Source organism: Pseudophryne corroboree, chromosome 8 (genome assembly GCF_028390025.1).
Source record: "Pseudophryne corroboree isolate aPseCor3 chromosome 8, aPseCor3.hap2, whole genome shotgun sequence".
NCBI classification, from domain to species: Eukaryota; Metazoa; Chordata; class Amphibia; order Anura; family Myobatrachidae; genus Pseudophryne; species Pseudophryne corroboree.
Window position 1 is genome coordinate 88,810,536 of NC_086451.1, and position 21,990 is coordinate 88,832,525.

A 21,990-nucleotide genomic window follows, 5' to 3' on the forward strand; every position below is an offset into this window, starting at 1 on the left:
AGAGACTTGGGTTCATTCGTCCCACTGTAAGAAGGTCGCTGATCCAGAGAGGTCCCGTGATAAGGAACAGACGGTAGCGGTTGTATCACTGGAGTGTCTGTTCCAGGAGGACTAAGGCGGCACCTGAGCATTGAAGATTACAAGACCGAAAGCAGTTGTCGATCCCCTGTTCCCTTTTATTGTTTTTCTCCAACTTCCCATCCCATCTCCCTCAATTATTTTTTCCCCCTTCTCATTCTTTTTCGTTTCCTCCTATAAGATGGACTTGCCCCAAGAGACTGTGATCCGGATTTTCCTGTTGACCATGATGTTGACCAGAGCAGTCTGTTCCGGCGAGAGTACCATGGAGGTCGAGAGAGGTTCTGGAATGGGTTCTGATGATAAAGATGGAGGCGTAGTTTTCCAAGAACAACTTAACCAACAAGTAAAGGCGAGTATCAGAAAACGATCCGATAGCATTGACCATAGAAGGAATTGTGAAGGATTGTTAGCTGAAGAAAACTGTATCTGTAGGCTCTGTAACAACGTAATTGAGGATGGGTGCATTAAGAAATGCCAATCCAGTTTTAATATCCATATGGACCGGCATCCATTGAGTGACTATCACTCCTTAGTGGGTAGTGTGTTAAATAAAACAGATTGTTGGGTATGCTCTCAAGTACCTCAAGGTCATAGCAAATCAGGGCTAGTACCATTTCCTTTAACGTTAGGGGAGGTACTTGAGCTAAGTGGTGGGAGACCGGTGGACAGGAGGTTTAATATCTCCAGCCCTCCTAGTTTGAAGCTCCACCAATACCATGTGGATAGGTCCCTATTATGTTTTAACATCTCCAATCCCCGAAAGCCGGGAAATTGGGAAGTGTCATGGAGTAACCAAACCATGACCTTTTCGCATAGAGCAGATAGAATGCCTACAGATACAGAGCTTATACGCCACATAGCCAGTAGAGGAAAATCTTTTCGGTATAGGTATACCTTAGGAAATAGGATTACGAGAGTTGGAGAGGTATCACCAGGATACTGTGCACATATCGTACAACCTGATACGTGTACTAAGCAGATGGAAGAATTAGGGTTAGGAGATTTCACATGGAAGGTGTGTAATATGGTTATGTCCTACTCCGTCCCATATGTTCTCCCCGATGATGCATATTTCATATGCGGGAGAAAGGCGTATAAGTGGCTTGCCCCAAACTCTGAAGGATTGTGTTATATTGGAAAAGTACTGCCTGAAGTAATGACTGTATCACATGACAAAATGAAAGACATACACCGTGGTGCCCAAGCTCCTTATACTCACACCCATTACGAGCACGTTGTTAAAAGGCAACTGACAGAGAGAACAGAGCATTTGGCCTCTGACATGATCCATGAATCCACCGGGATTCAGGTTCTACTCGCGTTAGACTTCACTCGCACCGCTCGAGGAGTGATGAACTATAGATACATTTCTGCGCTTGCAAATTTGTTAGATAATATCACTGAAATGTATGATGACACGTTTAGGTATACTGGAAGAGAACTTCAAGCTTATAAAACAGAACTGGTACAGCATAGAATGGTTCTCAATTACCTCACAGCAGTGACAGGCGGATATTGTGTCACACTGGCAACACAATACGGCGTGAAATGTTGCACATATATTACGAATAGCACCGAGGACCCGGTCGAGGTCATAGATCAAAAGATGGACGATATTCTCCAACTGAAGTGGGAATTTCGCAGGAGACACAATCTCACTCTTGCTGCTGTAGGTAATGAGCTGACTGGTTGGGTGTCATGGTTGAACCCGCGAAATTGGTTTTCTGGTTTAGGAGAATGGGCTCAAGGAGTCATAATGGATGTTGGGAAGTTCCTCCTATGTATCTTAGGTGTTGTCATATCAATTGGTTTGATATTTAGATGCGGTCAGGCATTAATGAAGTGCAAACGTCGTACCAGGGTAATGATTTTGAGGAGTGAGGAAACTGTAATCCCAATGGACTTGATTTATGACCCAACGGTAGAAACAATGATGTAATGAAAATGCGATTATACGGTCCGTTTCTTTCACCTGTTTTTCCGTTTTCCTCCAAGGTAAAAAGACCCACTTGGACGAGGAATTTGATGAGCCGATATGCAGACAACAGATAGATTAAAGAAGAAGTTTTGACAACCTTATACACAGATTTTTGATGAACAATGCCATGGGTCCCCAGTTTCCCTAGAAATTTTTAAAATTACGCTAGCCCAACACTTTTGTAAATCTATGGACATTGACAAAGCTTTTTGCTCGCACCTAATGGGCAAAAGCGCAAAGAAGACTACAACCAACAGACACCGAACAAGACTTCAACCAACAAATGTACATTAACCTGACATAGAATACCACTGCATTTACCATAAGTGTTCTTTATCTTCATTTCTACAACCCTCAGGTAATGACACACATAGTCGATAGGGAATACAGGCACAGATATCAGCAATCACATATCTCCCCCATTCATGTATCATCAACTAAAATGTGCTCCCCCATTTTGTTGCAACCACAGCCGAAAAGAGCTCGGTAGAGTTTGACAGCCCATCCACAGACCCTTAATACGGGATAAGAAGGAATTCAAATGTATACTTCGCAATACCTCGAAGCTTGATGTACAACACGTACAGCACGATGATACATGACCCCCCCAAACATGGATTCATACACACATGCTTCTGCTATCTCACTAGGTCATACCCTCTTCACACCTACTCCTCTCTCCTCCCTTACCCAACCATGGAAATGTATTAACCCCTGACATATATTTTTCTCTTTTTGAAATGTTTTAGAAGGTGGCAGTTATTATTGACTGCCAAAGGGTGGACTGTCAAAGTCAGAAAAATATCTCTATGCACACTGCCATATTTGCACCTCATACAGGTCCGTGCTGCGCATGCGTACGCTCTCCCGTATGTGCGCATACTCACAGTCGCGGGCACCCGCAGGCGCACGGTATGCGCATTTACGGTAGAGTTTATGTGATCGTAGCGTGCGACTCAATCGTTACATATTTTCACTATATAATGTATTTTGTAGATAATGGTCCCTTTGATAGATTCTGAAAGTTTAGTTAATATAGCATGTTCCTGGACAGAGAGATCCCTCTTTGTATTGTACGAAGGGTCCCACAGGGGTCATACAGTGGTGTTTAGTACCCATCGGAAGAGTATTTAATCAGCAATATTCCGGTGTTGGTTTGGAGCGAATTAATCGCTCATGCGAATAGTTATGGACATAAGAAGTTTATGTCCATTTACTATTATTTGTTCTTATTTAGTCATGCGGCGGGAAACCCAGTATCCCACCCACCTGAACAGTTGGAAGTAGCCACAGCCCACCTGTATGAATCAACCTATGACCTTTTGTTATAATGCGAAGCCGAATTCCTGTGTCCAATGAACAATGGGATTGTAGGGACCATTGAATTGTATTGTGTGTGGGGCATAAATAGACAAGCCGACCATATCCAGTTCACTCTCTTCAACGGTTCTCATTGCTGATAATCGGGAGCTGGATATCGAGGCGCATGCGATCGTTTCCCCTTGTGCGTAAGTGTTTCTCCGCAATCATATTGATCATCTTGTTATTGTGAGCCATTTCTTTCTCTCTCTCTCTCTCTTCTCCTCTTTCTCTCTTATTTTCCCTTAAACGTAATTGTATTGTATTGTATTTTCTGTGTAGTTATCTGGTTAGGTAGTCTATGTTATATTGTAGTGTATGACTTGTATTGTGTTAAATTCTTTTGCAAGTATATCATTCATAATATATATATTAGGCGTTGGACCCTGAGCACGGTATCTGTGTATTTCTTATAGTGTTAAGTATTCTCAGAGCGTCGGTGACGCTCGAACAGCTTTAAAGGTAATAAGGTTATACTGTGTTGCATTTACACTCTATCGTTACAATAAGGTTTTACTGCACTATACACTGTTTATGGTTTAGATACAAAGGTTTAACATTGTGAGCGTCTGCGCCGCTGGTGATCTCCTCGTGGTCCCTAGCGTCCGCTACGCTATAGCGAATCATTATGTTAGTCAGCAGCCAATAGCGTGCCTGCCTGTGATCTCTTGGCCGTGAGCGAACGTGACGCTTGAGCGTCTCGACTACGGCTAAGCGATTGTTACGCAACTAGCGTACCCTTACGGTACTCCATACGTAAATAGCGTACATTGTTCTTAGACCTCACAAAGGGTTTTATATAAGATAAATATTAAGCTTTATCACTAACACATAGCACATATATGTCTGACTTTCATCACTGTTAGTTATCTGTGTCTATAGGAACATAAGGGTCGTCTGTCCCCTGGACACCGGCATAGTCAGCGGACCCAGCCTGGAGGGACGACAGCTAGGGGAAAAGAGACATTGTCACCGTGTGCCCACTCCTTCCACGACGGGGGAAAGTTGGCACACCGGGGTGGCCGCGACGTTCACCGGTTAGGTGAATGTCATCATTGGCCCGCGGGCCTCAGCCACCCAAACGTCACCTACTCGGCACTCGCACCTAGGTGAAAGCGAGCCCGCTAGGCCTAGCCGGGTTTCGCCAACCGACGCTCAATGCGAACCAAGACACACACACACAGAGTATACTCACACTGGAACTCTTGTCAGCTTGCCTGCCGTGAGTCGCTGTTCCTTGAAAGAGAATGACAGCAGCCTCCCTACAAACGAATAAACGGCAAACAACGGAACTGAGCCAATTTACTTTAAATTCTAAACAGTACAACCTGGTTAGCTACTTTATCTAACTCCAGCAAACAGTACAAGCAAATACAGGGTGACAGAATGACAATAGCACGAAATGTGAATTACCTCTCTAGTCCGGTCTGGTGAAGATTCAGCTGCTTCGCGCCTGGAGGATAAGTGCTGGTGCAACCCAATCCCCTCTCTGGGGGGGCGCCGCACACTCTAGAGTCACGGAAATGATCGTGGGAGGCCGGACAGTCTCTCCATAGTTCCTCCAGACCCCAAAGTGGTGACGATGTGCCAACCCCGGACTAGAGCTCCCTACAGTAGAGATCACAACCCAATCCTATCCTTACCGTGGCCAAATGTCAATATTACCCCTCGGGCCTAATACCCGCCTCCCTAGGGCCGCAGGCCTAGCGCCTGCCCTTCAGGTGAGAGGTAGCCTTGGCCTAATGCCAAGGCTACTTGTACCAGTTGTGGCCTCCTTACTCCTAACTGTGCCACAGGCCTAGTGCCTGACTGCAGCCTCAGGCCTAGTGCCTGCCTGTCAAGTGGGGTGTAGACTTGGCCTAATACCAAGTCTACTTATGCTGGTTGTGGACGCCTTCCTCCTAACTGCCACAGGCCTAGCACCTGACTGTAGCCTCAGGCCTAGTGCCTGCCTGCCAAATGGAGGTGGGGTGTAGACTTGGCCTAATACCAAGTCTACTTATGTTGGTTGTGAACTCCCTCCTTACTGCGTCACAGGCCTAGTGCCTGCCTACTGGGGGGGAATTAGTAATCCCGGCCTAATGCCAGGATTACTTAATTATGCGGGGTCCCTCTTTTCCTACCTGCTGCTCGGATCTATTGCCCGTCTGTGGCCACAGGCCTACTGCCTGACACCCTGGTGGTCTACGGGGAGTCCACGCTTGGCACGAGGCTGCTTACCCTGGCCGTAGGGAGAGGCTGCAGTGGGTAGCTTCGTCAGCTCTTTTGCTACCCACACACTGCAGCACTCTCCGCCGGACCTCCGCGCTGGATCCCGGGCTCCACCTCCTCTTCTTTCCGCCGCCGCTTCTTCTCCTTCTCCGGCCACCACTTCCTCTTCTTCCCGCCGCCACTTCTTCCGTCATTGCCAGGCCTTCTTCTCTTCTGGAGCTCTTCACCACTCCGTCTCCGGTGCCCAACTGACTGCTCCCGCTCCGCAGCGTCTGTTAGATGACGCTGGGAGGGGGCGGAGCTATGATGCGACGAGCCCTGATTGGCTTGTCGCGGCCCGTTCTTATTGGCTGACCGGGCGCGAGCCGCGATTGGCTCACGCCCGGTGCCAAATTCAAATGGCCGCGACACGATTGGAGGGGCTTGAATCCCAGCGGATGCAAGCCCCTCCGTGATGGAAGCGCGCCGCGATGCCACTTCCCGACGCGTACCGCCGCTGCCTGCCTGGGGAAAACGGAGGTAAGAGACCTCCCTCGTCCCCCCAGCCTGGTGCCCGCTCACACCTACACCTGCTATAGGCACAGGTGAGTAGGCTTGTGTAAGTCACACATGTCACCCCAGTACTATTCTCACACAGTATATTTAGTATAACACTCAGTATGTAACTAGCGCTATATAGGGTGTGATATAGACAGTATAGTTGTATGTATGTCATGCTTGTAGAGGTCTGTATGTTGTGTATTATGTACTGTGCGCCCTTATAAATGCTGAGGTATACTTGTGTCTATGGCTCTATTTGGCCAAATAATGGGGGTCATTCCGAGTTGTTCGCTCGGTAAATTTTTTTGCATCGCAGCGATTTTCCGCTTAGTGCGCATGCGCAATGTCCGCACTGCGACTGCGCCAAGTAAATTTGCTATGTAGTTAGGAATTTTACTCACGGTTTTTTCTTCGTTCTGGTGATCGTAATGTGATTGACAGGAAGTGGGTGTCTCTGGGCGGAAACAGGCCGTTTTATGGGTGTGTGCGGAAAAACGCTACCGTTTCTGGAAAAAACGCGGGAGTGTGCTGGAGAAACGGAGGAGTGTCTGGGCGAACGCTGGGTGTGTTTGTGACGTCAAACCAGGAACGATAAGCACTGAACTGATCGCACTGGCAGAGTACGTTTCGAGTTACTCAGAAACTGCACAGAGATGTCTTCTCGCAATATTGCGAATCTTTCGTTCGCAATTTTAAGAAGCTAAGATTCACTCCCAGTAGGCGGCGGCTTAGCGTGAGTAAATCTGCTAAAAGCAGCTTGCGAGCGAACAACTCGGAATGAGGGCCAATATCGTTTATTTGTACTTAGTAACAACTCTTACAATAAGGAAGATGGCGCTTACCTTCAGTTGCCACAATAGGTGCTCCCTGACCAGTCGTAATAATGAGAAATATCCACAAAAATGTCTGTAAGCATGAGAACATCTCTGCATGTCTTTCTCGGCCAAAAACTACCTATCAAAATGCTAACACTCTAACAGTCTGTGACATCACCCTGGCCTCAGCTGCATTGTGATGCGGCTGTGATGTCATAATGACAGGAAGGGGCTGGGGCCTTATTAGGCATTTCACAGTGCAGTGTATAGAGGCACATTATATAACACGGTAGCATAATGTATTACAGTACAGCACAGGAACACAGGGCAGCCTATGATATCACAGTATAGCACAGCAATGCAGGACTGGTTGTGTTCTACTTTCCACTATATATCCTGCTAAGTGCAAACAAGAGTTCTGATAAAAGGGACAGGTCTGCAAGTTATTGTCACTCTATTGGCTGTGCTAATATAGCATATTACTGTCTATTAGTGTGTCAGTAAAATCATATTCTCATACGCTGACAGCAGAGTGCCTGTATTAACCCTTTCTATTATACTGGTAATAACTAATACTCCTGTTGTCTACTGTAGGTAAATAAACTGTAACATTGAATGTTATTCAGGTTTATTAGCAAACCAAAAAAGCCCACTAATGGGTAAAATCATGTTGCACTGTGGGTAGGGCAGATGTAACATGTCCGGAGAGAGTTAGAATTGGGTGGGTTATTATGTTTCTGTGCAGGGTAAATACTGGCTGCTTTATTTTTACACTGCAATGTAGATTTCCGTTTGAACACACCCCACCCAAATCCAACTCTCTCTGCACATGTTACACCTGCCCCACCTGCAGTGCACATGGTTTTGCCCATTAGTGGGCTTTTTCGGTGTGCTAACAACTTTGAATAGAGCCCTTTATCTGTAAATGATATCACTGAGTTACCAGATGTAAATGCAGAAGGCCAGCATTACCGCCAATGAGAAGAAGCAGAAACATGTAGCGGCAATCAGGAATCCTGCAAGAAAGAAACAGGTTCGGTGAATAAGCGTCATGTCATTTACAGCCGTGTTACACATGGATCAATTCCTTATATGAAACAATTCTGAAAACAGCTTTGTTGTCACTAGTAAGTGCAGAATATGCTGAAGCTCAGCGTATATCATTTCCTAGAAATCCTGCGTTTGCCCCTGATGGTGTGTAACCGTCACATGTATTTTGGGGAGTAACCTGCGCCCTAACCTGGGAATGCCTCACTGAGTACTCTGCACCTGCTGATATATTATATTCTGCAGCACAAAGCTGATTTATGGGCATAAGCGCAATAGAATCAGAATCAGCTTTATTGGCCAGGTGTACTCACGTACACTAGGAATTCTTTGTGGTACAATGCATCGCCAAGCAGCAACATGAAGGGGGAGTACATAGCATAAGAAGGGGGAAGAACATAGCATACATTACATACATCACACGTATGAGTTGATACTGCACATTGCAACTGTACAATAGACTCAACATATTAGACATATTATACATGTAAGACTAAACACAAAGGCTGCTTGGCAGAGCAGCACCGAGGCAGCCATCCGCGGCGCCAACTAGAACTCAAACAATGCACATAATACAGAAGATTTAAGTATTACATCAAAAGATAAAATACACAGACAATAAAGACAGAAAGCATAATGCAGGGTTGGTGTAAGCATTTTTGGTAATAACCTCCAGGGGTTGTGTATTCCACCCTCACAGGGTACCAGGTGCGGCAGCCATCTTAGGCGCACTGCGTAGGATTACACAGGGTGGAATAGTCCACCCCTAGAAGAGAACACAAAACGGGGAGATTGCAGAGTCCTTAGGTTCAGAGTAGGGTTCCAATAAAACCATCAGGTCCATGTACTTTTCATCCCATCCACAAGTTTACCAGATAAGGCAGCCATGTTGGGCGCACTAGGAAGGTTACACAGTGGGAGATGAGCCATACAAGGGCCAAATGCATTTATGGGAAAACTGACACGTGTGTAGGAGTATGCTATACCCTGCATGGAAAGATCCAAATGAAGCACACCCTGCCCATGGAGGAACCATCCGAGGCAGCCATGTGAGGCGCACTGTGTAGGTTACTGCTGGCAGGGTGTGCAACCAATGGAGGTACACATTACAGGAATAGCACACAGTGGGGGGAAAGTACCCTGTAAGAAGAAAGAAGAGAAAGACACATTTGCAGGAAAACATTAATTTGTGAAAATGATAAATGTCCTGGTCTCAAGAGAGCAGTGCGGGTGGGTGTGAGAGTGTGGGGAGCAGTGCAGGTGGGTGTGAGAGTGTGGGGAGCACACTATTGTCCAATGGAACTGACCCAGCAAAATCTGGTCCTGATGCGCACGCCCCTCAGTTCCCTGCTCAGCTTGAGGGGTAGTCTTGGGGGCAGTCATGATGTTCTTGGACAGAGAAGTAGTAGGCATTGGTCCTGGTGTTCTCAAGGCAGAGGTGAGGAGAGGCCACATGATGGTCCTGAGTTGCAGTGTTTGGGGAAATTGTTTTATTCGAGATTTTAGCGTAGTCCAAATCCAGTTCAAACTCCGGTTCTAACTCCATTCTTAAAACACATTCTTAACAAATGCATTCTTCACAATTGCAAGCAGCCCAAGTCCTGACTGCAGGCCTTGATAATATTGCTCTTAAATGCTCCAACTAGGGGGGTCATTCCGAGTTGTTCACTCGGTAAATTTTTCGCATCGCATCGATTTTCCGCTTAGTGCGCATGCGCAATATCCGCACTGCGACTGCGCCAAGTAAATTTGCTATGCAGTTAGGAATTTTACTCACGGTTTTTTCTTCTTTCTGGTGATCGTAATGTGATTGACAGGAAGTGGGTGTTTCTGGGCGGAAACAGGCCGTTTTATGGGCGTTGGGTAAAAATGCTACCGTTTCTGGGAAAAACGCGGGAGTGGCTGGAGAAACGGAGGAGTGTCTGGGCGAACGCTGGGTGTTTTTGTGACGTCAAACCAGGAACGACAAGCACTGAATTGATCGCAGATGCCGAGTAAGTCTCGAGCTACTCAGAAACTGCACAGAGATGTATTTTCGCAATAATGCGATTCTTTCGTTCTCAATTTTAAGAAGCTAAGATTCACTCCCAGTAGGCGGCGGATTAGCGTGTGCAAAGCTGCTAAAAGCAGCTTGCGAGCGAACAACTCGGAATGACCCCTATATCAGCTCGCAAAGGGGGAGGTATGCAATCAGAAGTTCAGCTAATTAACAGAGGTTATTTTGCATTGAAGAAGGGTCACAGACATTTGCAGACAAACTTCCTTGGGGTGTGAAAAGTGTGGCCAGAGAGAGATGAGAGACTCAGATATACAAGCATGAAGATGGTGTTTTTACCTCCATAATTATTATAAATGCCATTTTTGCAGCCAGTATATGCCAGAACTGCATGGTGTGTAAGTATCTCTTCTCGTGGTCGGGAGGATAACGATAGTCTCTGTACCTGCAAAATGTAACATTCATTATATTCTCCAGCGGCATGCTGATGTTATTGAAATCATTGATGTCAAACACGGACAGACTGCTGCTGATATAACCCGAATCACCGCTTTCCGCGGATTTCCAGGATGTTGTTGAGCAGAGCGAGAAGCGGCGCCAGTGGGAAAGACGCCACGAACAACATGATGAACCCAAACTGAATTACCATTTCAAGGTATTCATAGAAGAGGCCCAGAGGACCAAACACCTGCAGCTCGTAGTCCTGCTCCCAGCGGCTGTATAAATTCTCTGGGCTGTGAGTGGTTTTCCGTCTCCTCCACCAGTTCATCATCCACGGAACAAGGGCCTCTTGAATATTCCCCCAGATCTGCTTTCCAGCCATGACGATAGTGAGCTGAGTGGTGAGTTCTATCAGACAGCCGGCCGGATCTGTTAGGCGCCGAGGGTCCGCCCGTCAGTGCGGCCCGGCGCCTAGCAACTAGGGACGCCGCAGGCAGAGAGCCGCCGGCTTCCTAGCAACGCTAGACGCCGGGCGCACGGAGCCGCTCAGACCCTAGCAACGGGGACGCCACGTTCAGGCCGCGTTCCCCGTTGCTGGGTATTAATTATCAGTGCTTGTGTATTCCGGCCGTGCAGCATGCAGCTGCACGGCATCACTTTATAATTACCCTGTCTGGATCATGATTGGAGGGCTCCCAAATATAAGCACTCCCAGGACTTATCACAGACGCCGGTGATAGCTTCCTGTTGGCTGTGTCAGTTACTGAGAGTTTCCAGTCCTGCTCAACCCGGTTGTTCCTGTCCTCAGTGATCCAGTACTCGGAATTTGTCATCTATTCCTGGAGTCCGACCGAGCACCTTTGACATCCTGTGGTGTTCGTGAGTCGCGGCGTAGCCGTGTGTTGCGGCTTGACCGCTTACTATTTATTATTTGGTTTATTGTGTTCTGGAGCTTTTGCGGAGGATTCCGCTCCCACAAATCCACTCTGGTATCCAGCGGTGCTGGATAGGAGTAACGGATCAGTGGATCTTTGGTTGTCCTTTTCCCTGGCGGTTTGTCCGCACATACTTTTGGTTTAAGTTAGATAGCTTGTAACCCCTGGCCTGGTTGCTTAGTCAGAGGGCCCCTTGTTATCACCCTGTCTCGGATTTCCCTTTGTCTCCCATTAAGACCTGAGGGGGCATCGGGGTTGGGCAGACATAATCCGCCCTTCGAACGCGGCTGCCATGGGCTCAAGCAACCATAGTCTCGCAGGGGATTTCTGATAACACGGGCGAGACAACGGAGTTAGGGCGCCAGGGGTTACTAGGCTTTCCTGCTCCCGTACCAGCATATCTTTCCAGTACTCAGACCTCTGTCATTAAGATCTCCTCTGGTCTGGAGTACGGGAATCATAACATTATCACCGGCCAGACTAAAATTTAAAATTAAACAGGAGTTAATTTTTTCCCTTATTCTGTTGGGAGATTTGTCAGCCTCATGAATCCCTCCGGTGTTGGGCCAAATCCTGGCCAGCTTTTAGTTAGCCAGATTCAAGAGCTTACTCAGATGGTTCAGGATCTGTCCCTTCGGGTGAGGTCTCAGGAAGATCTGTTACGGACTTCCCCGAGGGTCATTCCTGAACCAAAAATGCATCTGCCTGACCGTTTTTCTGGGGATAGAAAGCAGTTTTTTAATTTTAAAGAGTCTTGTAAACTGTATTTTCGTTTAAGACCAGTCTCCTCAGGTACGGAATCTCAGCGGGTAGGAATTATTATTTCTTTGCTACAGGGGGATCCTCAGACCTGGGCTTTTGGCTTAAAGACAGACGATCCGGCTTTATTGTCCGTAGACGCCTTTCTGGGGTCTTTAGGGCTATTATATGACGACCCTGATAGAGAGGCATCCGCCGAGAGTCAGTTGCGTGCTCTCAGACAGGGTAGGAATCCCGCAGAGATGTATTGTACGGAGTTTCGCCGTTGGTCGAACGACTGTGGATGGAATGACCCAGCCCTGCGCAGTCAGTTTCGCCTCGGCTTATCCGAGTCTATAAAAGACAGTCTCCTTCAGTATCCCGCTCCTGAGACTCTCGATAAACTCATGGAGCTCTCTATTAAGATTGATCGTCGTCTCAGAGAGCGGAGGGCTGAAAAAGGAGCATCTGTCGGGTCTTCTCCTTGTGTTGTTTCCATTCCTGTGGACATAAAGGAGCCCATGCAGATAGGCCTCTCCAAACTGTCTCCTGAAGAAAGAACCAGAAGGCAAAATTCTGGTCTTTGTTTATACTGTGGGGGTAAGGGACATTTTGCCCGTAGTTGTCCGAACAAGTCGGGAAACGCCTCGACCAAGTGAGTTGTGAGGGGGTTCACTTTGGTCTGCAGCTTATCTCCTCAAATAATTCACTGTTGGTTCCAGCTAAAGTTTCCTTTGGCAGCCTCTGTTCCTCGGTCTCGGCTTTTGTGGACAGTGGAGCTGCAGGGAACTTTATGGATTTAACATGGGCTAAGGCCTTAGGTATTCCTCAGTTAGCCTTGGGTAGGTGTATCACCATGCATGGTTTAGATGGGAGTCCCTTGTCCAATGGGGTTATTTCTCTCTGTACCCCTTCTGTTCTTCTTTCAGTAGGAGCTCTGCATTCTGAAAAGATTGAGTTTTTCCTTACCCATTGCCCAGCAGTTCCTGTGGTTCTGGGTCACCCCTGGCTGGCCTTTCATAATCCCATCATTGATTGGCGGTCAGGGGAGATCTTACAATGGGGTACCATCTGTAATAAGGAATGTGTTACGCTTCCCATCAGAATAGCTGCTCTCATTCCCGCACCCATTCCTGTGGAATACCAGGATTTTGTTGATGTATTTTCCAAGGGCAATGCGGATATTCTGCCTCCCCATAGGCCTTATGATTGTGCTATCGAGTTAATTCCTGGTGCCACTTTGCCTAAGGGAAGGTTATATGCATTGTCCGGACCTGAAACTGTGGCCATGAATGAGTATGTTAAAGAAAGCCTAGGGAAAGGATTTATCAGGCCATCTAAATCCCCTTTAAGTGCAGGCTTCTTCTTCGTGGAGAAGAAGGATGGATCACTCAGACCTTGCATTGACTTTAGAGCCTTGAATAAAATCTCAGTGAAGAATACTTACCCTTTGCCGCTGATTTCTGTCCTCTTTGATCAGCTACGTTCGGCTGTGATTTTTTCTAAGATTGACCTAAGAGGAGCATATAACCTCATCAGAATCAAGTCAGGGGATGAGTGGAAAACGGCATTCAGTACTCAATCAGGCCACTATGAGTATCTGGTTATGCCATTCGGCCTGTCCAACGCTCCGGCAGTTTTCCAGGATCTCATTAACGATGTGCTCCGTGAATTTCTTGGAAGATTCGTTGTAGTCTACTTAGACGATATTTTGATATATTCTGACTCCATTGAACAACATGTTACCCAGGTGCGTCAGGTTCTAAAAAAATTACGTGAAAATCACCTATATGCCAAGCTGGAGAAGTGTGAATTTCATGTCACGGAGGTATCCTTTTTAGGGTACATTATTTCCCCTCGGGGATTCTGTATGGAACCAAAGAAGCTCCAAGCCATCCTTAGTTGGGCGCAACCCACCAATTTAAAAGCAATTCAGCGCTTTTTAGGGTTTGCGAATTACTATAGAAGATTTATTCACTCTTTCTCTGACCTAGTTGCTCCCATTGTGGCACTGACTAAAAAGGGAGCAGATCCTACCAACTGGTCACGTGAAGCGGAGTTATCTTTTCAGGCCTTGAAACAAGCCTTTGTCTCAGCCCCGGTCCTCAGACATCCCAACCCAGAATTGCCTTTCATTGTTGAGGTTGATGCCTCGGAGGTTGGAGTAGGGGCTATCCTATCTCAGAAGGATCCAGATTCCCTGGAATTACATCCTTGTGCCTTTATGTCCAGGAAATTCTCATCTGCTGAATCCAACTACGATGTTGGTAACCGGGAATTACTGGCTATTAAATGGGCTTTCGAGGAGTGGAGGCATTGGCTTGAAGGAGCCACTCATACCATTTCAGTTTTGACTGATCACAAAAATCTTCAATACATTGAATCAGCTAAACGGCTGAATGCCCGGCAAGCTCGGTGGGCTTTATTTTTTACTCGTTTCAAGTTCTTTATCACCTTCAGGCCAGGTTCCAAGAATACCAAGGCAGATGCCCTGTCACGCAGTTTTCTTCCAGTTCAAGACAACAGTCCTGTTACTCCCATACTTCCGTCTTCAGTCATTCGGGCAGGTCTCACACAAGATTTATTTACCCAGTTAAAGCAGCTTCAACATCAGGCTCCTGGAAATACTCCTGCTGGTCGTCTTTATGTCCCCGAGTTTTTGAGAGCAACGGTTTTGACGGAGTTTCATGATAGCAAGGTTGCCGGGCATCCGGGGATCGCTAAAACTTTTGAATTAGTTTCCCGCTCGGTATGGTGGCCTGGTCTTTCCAAAGACATTAAGGAGTTTGTTTTTTCTTGTCAGGTCTGTGCACAGCATAAGGTTCCCCGTTCCTTGCCTATCGGTCAACTTATGCCCTTGAATGTTCCTCTTAGGCCATGGTCTCATATTTCCATGGATTTTGTGGTGGACCTCCCTCTGTCAGCCGGATGCCGAGTCATATGGGTGGTAGTGGACCGTTTTAGCAAAATGGCCCATTTCATTGCTCTTCCCCGATTGCCATCTGCCCAGGGATTGGCAGTCTTGTTCCTCCGCCATGTTTTCAGACTCCATGGGTTACCCACTGATATCGTTTCTGATCGGGGTCCACAATTCATTGCACAATTTTGGAAGTCTTTTTGTGCCTCATTAAAGATGAAATTATCTTTAACGTCTGGCTACCATCCCCAATCCAACGGGCAGACTGAGAGAGTTAATCAATCATTAAAACAATATTTGCGTTTGTACTCGGCCAAACTCCAAAATGACTGGTCTGAGTTTCTTCCGTTTGCAGAGTTTGCTTACAACAATGCCTGTCATTCCTCCACCAATGTATCTCCATTTTTTACAGTTTTTGGTTTTCACCCCAGAGCTAATTCCTTTTTTCAACATTCCTCTGTCTCCTCACTGACCTTGACCTCTCATCTCAAACTCATTTGGAGAAAAGTGCACCTGGCTCTCAGAAAAGCGGCATTTCGGGAGAAAAAAATTTCTGACAGGCTCCGGCGGCCGTGCACTTTTAAAGTTGGAGATAGGGTTTGGTTGTCGACTCGCAACATTAAACTTCGACAAACCTCAGCCAGATTGGGTCCTAAATTTATTGGACCATTTCATATTATCAAAAAAGTCAATCCAGTGGCTTTCCGGTTACGTTTACCAAAAACTTTACGGATCGGAAATACCTTCCATTGCTCCTTGTTAAAACCATATGTTTCGTCCAGTAGATTTCCTCGCAAGATCTCTCAGGGGAAATCACCAATAGATGTACAGGGTCAGCAGGAGTTCTTAGTGGAGAAGGTTCTCGATTCCAAGTTGTCCCGGGGTCGGCTTTATTTTTTGGTACATTGGAGAGGTTATGGTCCAGAAGAAAGGTCTTGGGTCCTGGATGAGGATCTCCATGCCCCGAGGCTCAAAAGGGCATTTTTTCGAGAATTTCCTCAGAAACCTGGCCGTAGGGGTTCCTTGACCCCTCCTCAAGGGGGGGGTACTGTTAGGCGCCGAGGGTCCGCCCGTCAGTGCGGCCCGGCGCCTAGCAACTAGGGACGCCGCAGGCAGACAGCCGCCGGCTTCCTAGCAACGCTAGACGCCGGGCGCACGGAGCCGCTCAGACCCTAGCAACGGGGACGCCACGTTCAGGCCGCGTTCCCCGTTGCTGGGTATTAATTATCAGTGCTTGTGTATTCCGGCCGTGCAGCATGCAGCTGCACGGCATCACTTTATAATTACCCTGTCTGGATCATGATTGGAGGGCTCCCAAATATAAGCACTCCCAGGACTTATCACAGACGCCGGTGATAGCTTCCTGTTGGCTGTGTCAGTTACTGAGAGTTTCCAGTCCTGCTCAACCCGGTTGTTCCTGTCCTCAGTGATCCAGTACTCGGAATTTGTCATCTATTCCTGGAGTCCGACCGAGCACCTTTGACATCCTGTGGTGTTCGTGAGTCGCGGCGTAGCCGTGTGTTGCGGCTTGACCGCTTACTATTTATTATTTGGCTTATTGTGTTCTGGAGCTTTTGCGGAGGATTCCGCTCCCACAAATCCACTCTGGTATCCAGCGGTGCTGGATAGGAGTAACGGATCAGTGGATCTTTGGTTGTCCTTTTCCCTGGCGGTTTGTCCGCACATACTTTTGGTTTAAGTTAGATAGCTTGTAACCCCTGGCCTGGTTGCTTAGTCAGAGGGCCCCTTGTTATCACCCTGTCTCGGATTTCCCTTTGTCTCCCATTAAGACCTGAGGGGGCATCGGGGTTGGGCAGACATAATCCGCCCTTCGAACGCGGCTGCCATGGGCTCAAGCAACCATAGTCTCGCAGGGGATTTCTGATAACACGGGTGAGACAACGGAGTTAGGGCGCCAGGGGTTACTAGGCTTTCCTGCTCCCGTACCAGCATATCTTTCCAGTACTCAGACCTCTGTCATTAAGATCTCCTCTGGTCTGGAGTACGGGAATCATAACAGGATCGCACTCCTCATTGCGCCAGCGGCTGAACATATAGGTGTATTCTCCGGGGAAACCCACAAACTTGCCCTTGAAGAACGCCACGTAGAAACAAGACGAATAGTAATTGACGAACTGGAAGAGGAACATTTTCATGGTGAGGCGGTTCTCGTACTCCAGGTGCGTCCTCGGGATTTCCATGTCGGTAATCCAGATCGCCACGCGTTCATACAGGAAGTTCAGGATCATGATCATGATAAAGTTCAGACAGGACGCGGTCACTGAGGTGGCCAGCTGGGGGGTCAGCAATCCGCTGATTGGTTCCAGCGTGTCGTTGTTCTCCATGACGCTGGCGAACGCCAGCCGACACACTATAACCGCGATCATGCTGGCTACGATCAGGGTGATCCAGAAGAGCACCATGGTTCCAGAGAAGCATAACCGTGCTACCTTGCTAGTTACGGGCAGGTAAGGCTCCAGCTCCTGAGTGACTGGATTTTTTTTCTTCTGAGTACATTTGGCTTCATATTCCGGTCTTAGCTGAAGTTGTTGCTGTTCTTCTTCAAAATCCACCAAGTCCCATTCGTACTCCAGCCTGGCCTGTCTCCGCTTCCAAAACTCCAGGAACAAAGTTACCCATATTCCCATGAATATTGCAAAGAAAAGCGTTGCCACATTATCAAACAAATGAGAATACTGCGAGGGTTCACAGGTGGAGTTTAGCCTCCAGAACTCACATCTATGATCGCATAAAGGACACATGATAATCTGACCGCCAATGTCCTTATCACAGATTTCTTTACTACTGTTGCTGTCATCCATGGTTACCAAGCCATAAAGGAAGCATAAAAATCCCACAACCGCAGCATAAAATAACATTTCCGTGTAGAAACCCAGCCAGGCAAAATAGATTCCGATCTTCTCTCCGTAATATTTCCTAATGAGGTCCAGAGGCTGCTCTTTGTAAAACTTGCCAAACCTAGCCCAATGACTGTACAGGGTGTAGCGCTCATTGTCGCACTTCTCCTCCGGAGACTTCTTCCAGTACTGACAATCATGGAGTGGAAAGGTGGCGTTGTAAGTCCCGTTGCTCAGTAGCCTCTTCAGTCCAAACTTTCTCTTATCTTCTGATGTTCCGTACGGGCAGCGGGAGAGGATGTAATACACTATCCTGTTCCTGGTGGCTGGGGAGAAGTACGTGTTCTCATCATGGATGAGGAACAGCTCCTGTCGCTGCTTGCCGAATGGGGCAGTGAAATAGTCCGGCTCCGGGTTCATGACTTTGTCCGGCAGTCTGAAGAGCTTCAACACGTAATTCAAAGGGTTGCCAGCTTTGTCGTCCCGGTCATTCTCCTTAATGGGCACCTTAATGTTCAGCACCTCCGCGTAGGTGGAGAGGACCTCCCAGGGTGTGTGGATTTTAACAAAATAGATTTTTCCATTTTCAGATTCCTTCTTGTCTTCAGTCTCTAGCTCCAGCCCTAGGCAATACTAGGCAAATGATGCCCCAAACTCACCCAGTTGCTGCCAGCAGATGTAACTTACCCCCCTCACACACACAGATGCCGTCCCTGGCCTGTCCCCACTGATCCCTATTACTAACACATAGCACATATATGTCTGACTTTCATCACTGTTAGTTACCTGTGTCTATAGGAACATAAGGGTCTTCTGTCCCCTGGACACCGGCATAGTCAGCGGACCCAGCCTGGAGGGACGACAGCTAGGGGAAAAGAGACATTGTCACCGTGTGCCCACTCCTTCCACGACGGGGAAAGTTGGCACACTGGGTTGGCCGCGACGTTCACCGGTTAGGTGAATGTCATCACTGGCCCGCGGGCCTCAGCCACCCAAACGTCACCTACTCGGCACTTGCGCACCTAGGTGAAAGCAAGCCCGCTAGGCCTAGCCGGGTTTCGCCAACCGACGCTCAATGCGAACCAAGACACACACACACAGAGTATACTCACACTGGAACTCTTGTCAGCTTGCCTGCCATGAGTCGCTGTTCCTGGAAAGAGAATGACAGCAGCCTCCCTACAAACTAATAAATGGCAAACAACGGAACTGAGCCAATTTACTTTAAATTCTAAACAGTACAACCTGGTTAGCTACTTTATCTAACTCCAGCAAACAGTACAAGCAAATACAGGGTGGCAGAATGACAATAGCACGAAATGTGAATTACCTCTCTAGTCCGGTCTGGTGAAGATTCAGCTGCTTCGCGCCTGGAGGATAAGTGCTGGTGCAACCCAATCCCCTCTCTGGGGGGGCGCCGCACACTCTAGAGTCACGGAAATGACCGTGGGAGGCCGGACAGTCTCTCCACAGTTCCTCCAGACCCCAAAGTGGTGACGATGTGCCAACCCCGGACTAGAGCTCCCTACAGTAGAGATCGCAACCCAATCCTATCCTTACTGTGGCCAAATGTCAATATTACCCCTCGGGCCTAATGCCCGCCTCCCTAGGGCCGCAGGCCTAGTGCCTGCCCTTCAGGTGAGAGGTAGCCTTGGCCTAATGCCAAGGCTACTTGTACCAGTTGTGGCCTCCTTACTCCTAACTGTGCCACAGGCCTAGTGCCTGACTGCAGCCTCAGGCCTAGTGCCTGCTTGTCAAGTGGGGTGTAGACTTGGCCTAATACCAAGTCTACTTATGCTGATTGTGGACGCCTTCCTCCTAACTGCCACAGGCCTAGCACCTGACTGTAGCCTCAGGCCTAGTGCCTGCCTGCCAAATGGAGGTGGGGTGTAGACTTGGCCTAATACCAAGTCTACTTATGTTGGTTGTGAACTCTCTCCTTACTGCGTCACAGGCCTAGTGCCTGCCTACTGGGGGGGAATTAGTAATCCCGGCCTAATGCCAGGATTACTTAATTGTGCGGGGCCCCTCTTTTCCTACCTGCTGCTCGGATCTATTGCCGTCTGTGGCCACAGGCCTACTGCCTGACACCCTGGTGGTCTACGGGGAGTCCACGCTTGGCACGAGGCTGCTTACCCTGGCCGTAGGGAGAGGCTGCAGTGGGGAGCTTCGTCAGCTCTTTTGCTACCCACACACTGCAGCACTCTCCGCCGGACCTCCGCGCTGGATCCCGGGCTCCACCTCCTCAGAGAAACACGAGGCTGGAGATAGCTGTTAACATAAGCTGAAAGATTAGAGGTAAGAGAATTAACACCCGAAATAATAGGACGTCCCGGAGGTGAAGTGAGGGACTTGTGAATTTTAGGTAAGTGATAGTAAATAGGTATACAGCCATTTAATACAATATTTTTAATAACTTTGTGTATTAAACAAAGTTTGTGTACATTGAGCCATCAAAAAACAAAGGTTTCACTATCTCACTCTCACTCAAAAAAGTCCGTATTTCGGAATATTCCGTATTTCGGAATATATGGATATGGGATACTCAACCTGTAGTAGGAAAGGAAGGAAACAAAAACTGGAACTCCTCCCTGGATATGACCCCATCAGACATTGCTTCTGCCAATAGTTTCTTTAATTCCATGGTGAATAAATTAGATGGATCTGAAGTAAGTTTCTTATAAAAATTAGAGATGAGCGCCTGAAATTTTTCGGGTTTTGTGTTTTGGTTTTGGGTTCGGTTCCGCGGCCGTGTTTTGGGTTCGAACGCGTTTTGGCAAAACCTCACCGAATTATTTTTGTCGGATTCGGGTGTGTTTTGGATTCGGGTGTTTTTTTCCAAAAACACTAAAAAACAGCTTAAATCATAGAATTTGGGGGTCATTTTGATCCCAAAGTATTATTAACCTCAAAAACCATAATTTACACTCATTTTCAGTCTATTCTGAATACCTCACACCTCACAATATTATTTTTAGTCCTAAAATTTGCACCGAGGTCGCTGTGTGAGTAAGATAAGCGACCCTAGTGGCCGACACAAACACCGGGCCCATCTAGGAGTGGCACTGCAGTGTCACGCAGGATGTCCCTTCCAAAAAACCCTCCCCAAACAGCACATGACGCAAAGAAAAAAAGAGGCGCAATGAGGTAGCTGTGTGAGTAAGATTAGCGACCCTAGTGGCCGACACAAACACCGGGCCCATCTAGGAGTGGCACTGCAGTGTCACGCAGGATGGCCCTTCCAAAAAACCCTCCCCAAACAGCACATGACGCAAAGAAAAAAAGAGGCGCAATGAGGTAGCTGTGTGAGTAAGATTAGCGACCCTAGTGGCCGACACAAACACCGGGCCCATCTAGGAGTGGCACTGCAGTGTCACGCAGGATGGCCCTTCCAAAAAACCCTCCCCAAACAGCACATGACGCAAAGAAAAAAAGAGGCGCAATGAGGTAGCTGACTGTGTGAGTAAGATTAGCGACCCTAGTGGCCGACACAAACACCGGGCCCATCTAGGAGTGGCACTGCAGTGTCACACAGGATGTCCCTTCCAAAAAACCCTCCCCAAACAGCACATGACGCAAAGAAAAAAAGAGGCGCAATGAGGTAGCTGTGTGAGTAAGATTAGCGACCCTAGTGGCCGACACAAACACCGGGCACATCTAGGAGTGGCACTGCAGTGTCACGCAGGATGTCCCTTCCAAAAAACCCTCCCCAAACAGCACATGACGCAAAGAAAAAAAGAGGCGCAATGAGGTAGCTGTGTGAGTAAGATTAGCGACCCTAGTGGCCGACACAAACACCGGGCCCATCTAGGAGTGGCACTGCAGTGTCACGCAGGATGTCCCTTCCAAAAAACCCTCCCCAATCAGCACATGATGCAAAGAAAAAGAAAAGAAAAAAGAGGTGCAAGATGGAATTATCCTTGGGCCCTCCCACCCACCCTTATGTTGTATAAACAAAACAGGACATGCACACTTTAACCAACCCATCATTTCAGTGACAGGGTCTGCCACACGACTGTGACTGATATGACGGGTTGGTTTGGACCCCCCCCAAAAAAGAAGCAATTAATCTCT

At 47.7% G+C, this 21,990-nt stretch overlaps 1 pseudogene; it reads right to left on the reverse strand.

Annotated features, from left to right (window-relative positions):
• The window catches only part of LOC134949777 (uncharacterized), a 54,096-nt pseudogene that overhangs the window by 13,666 nt on the left and 18,440 nt on the right, over positions 1–21,990 (reverse strand).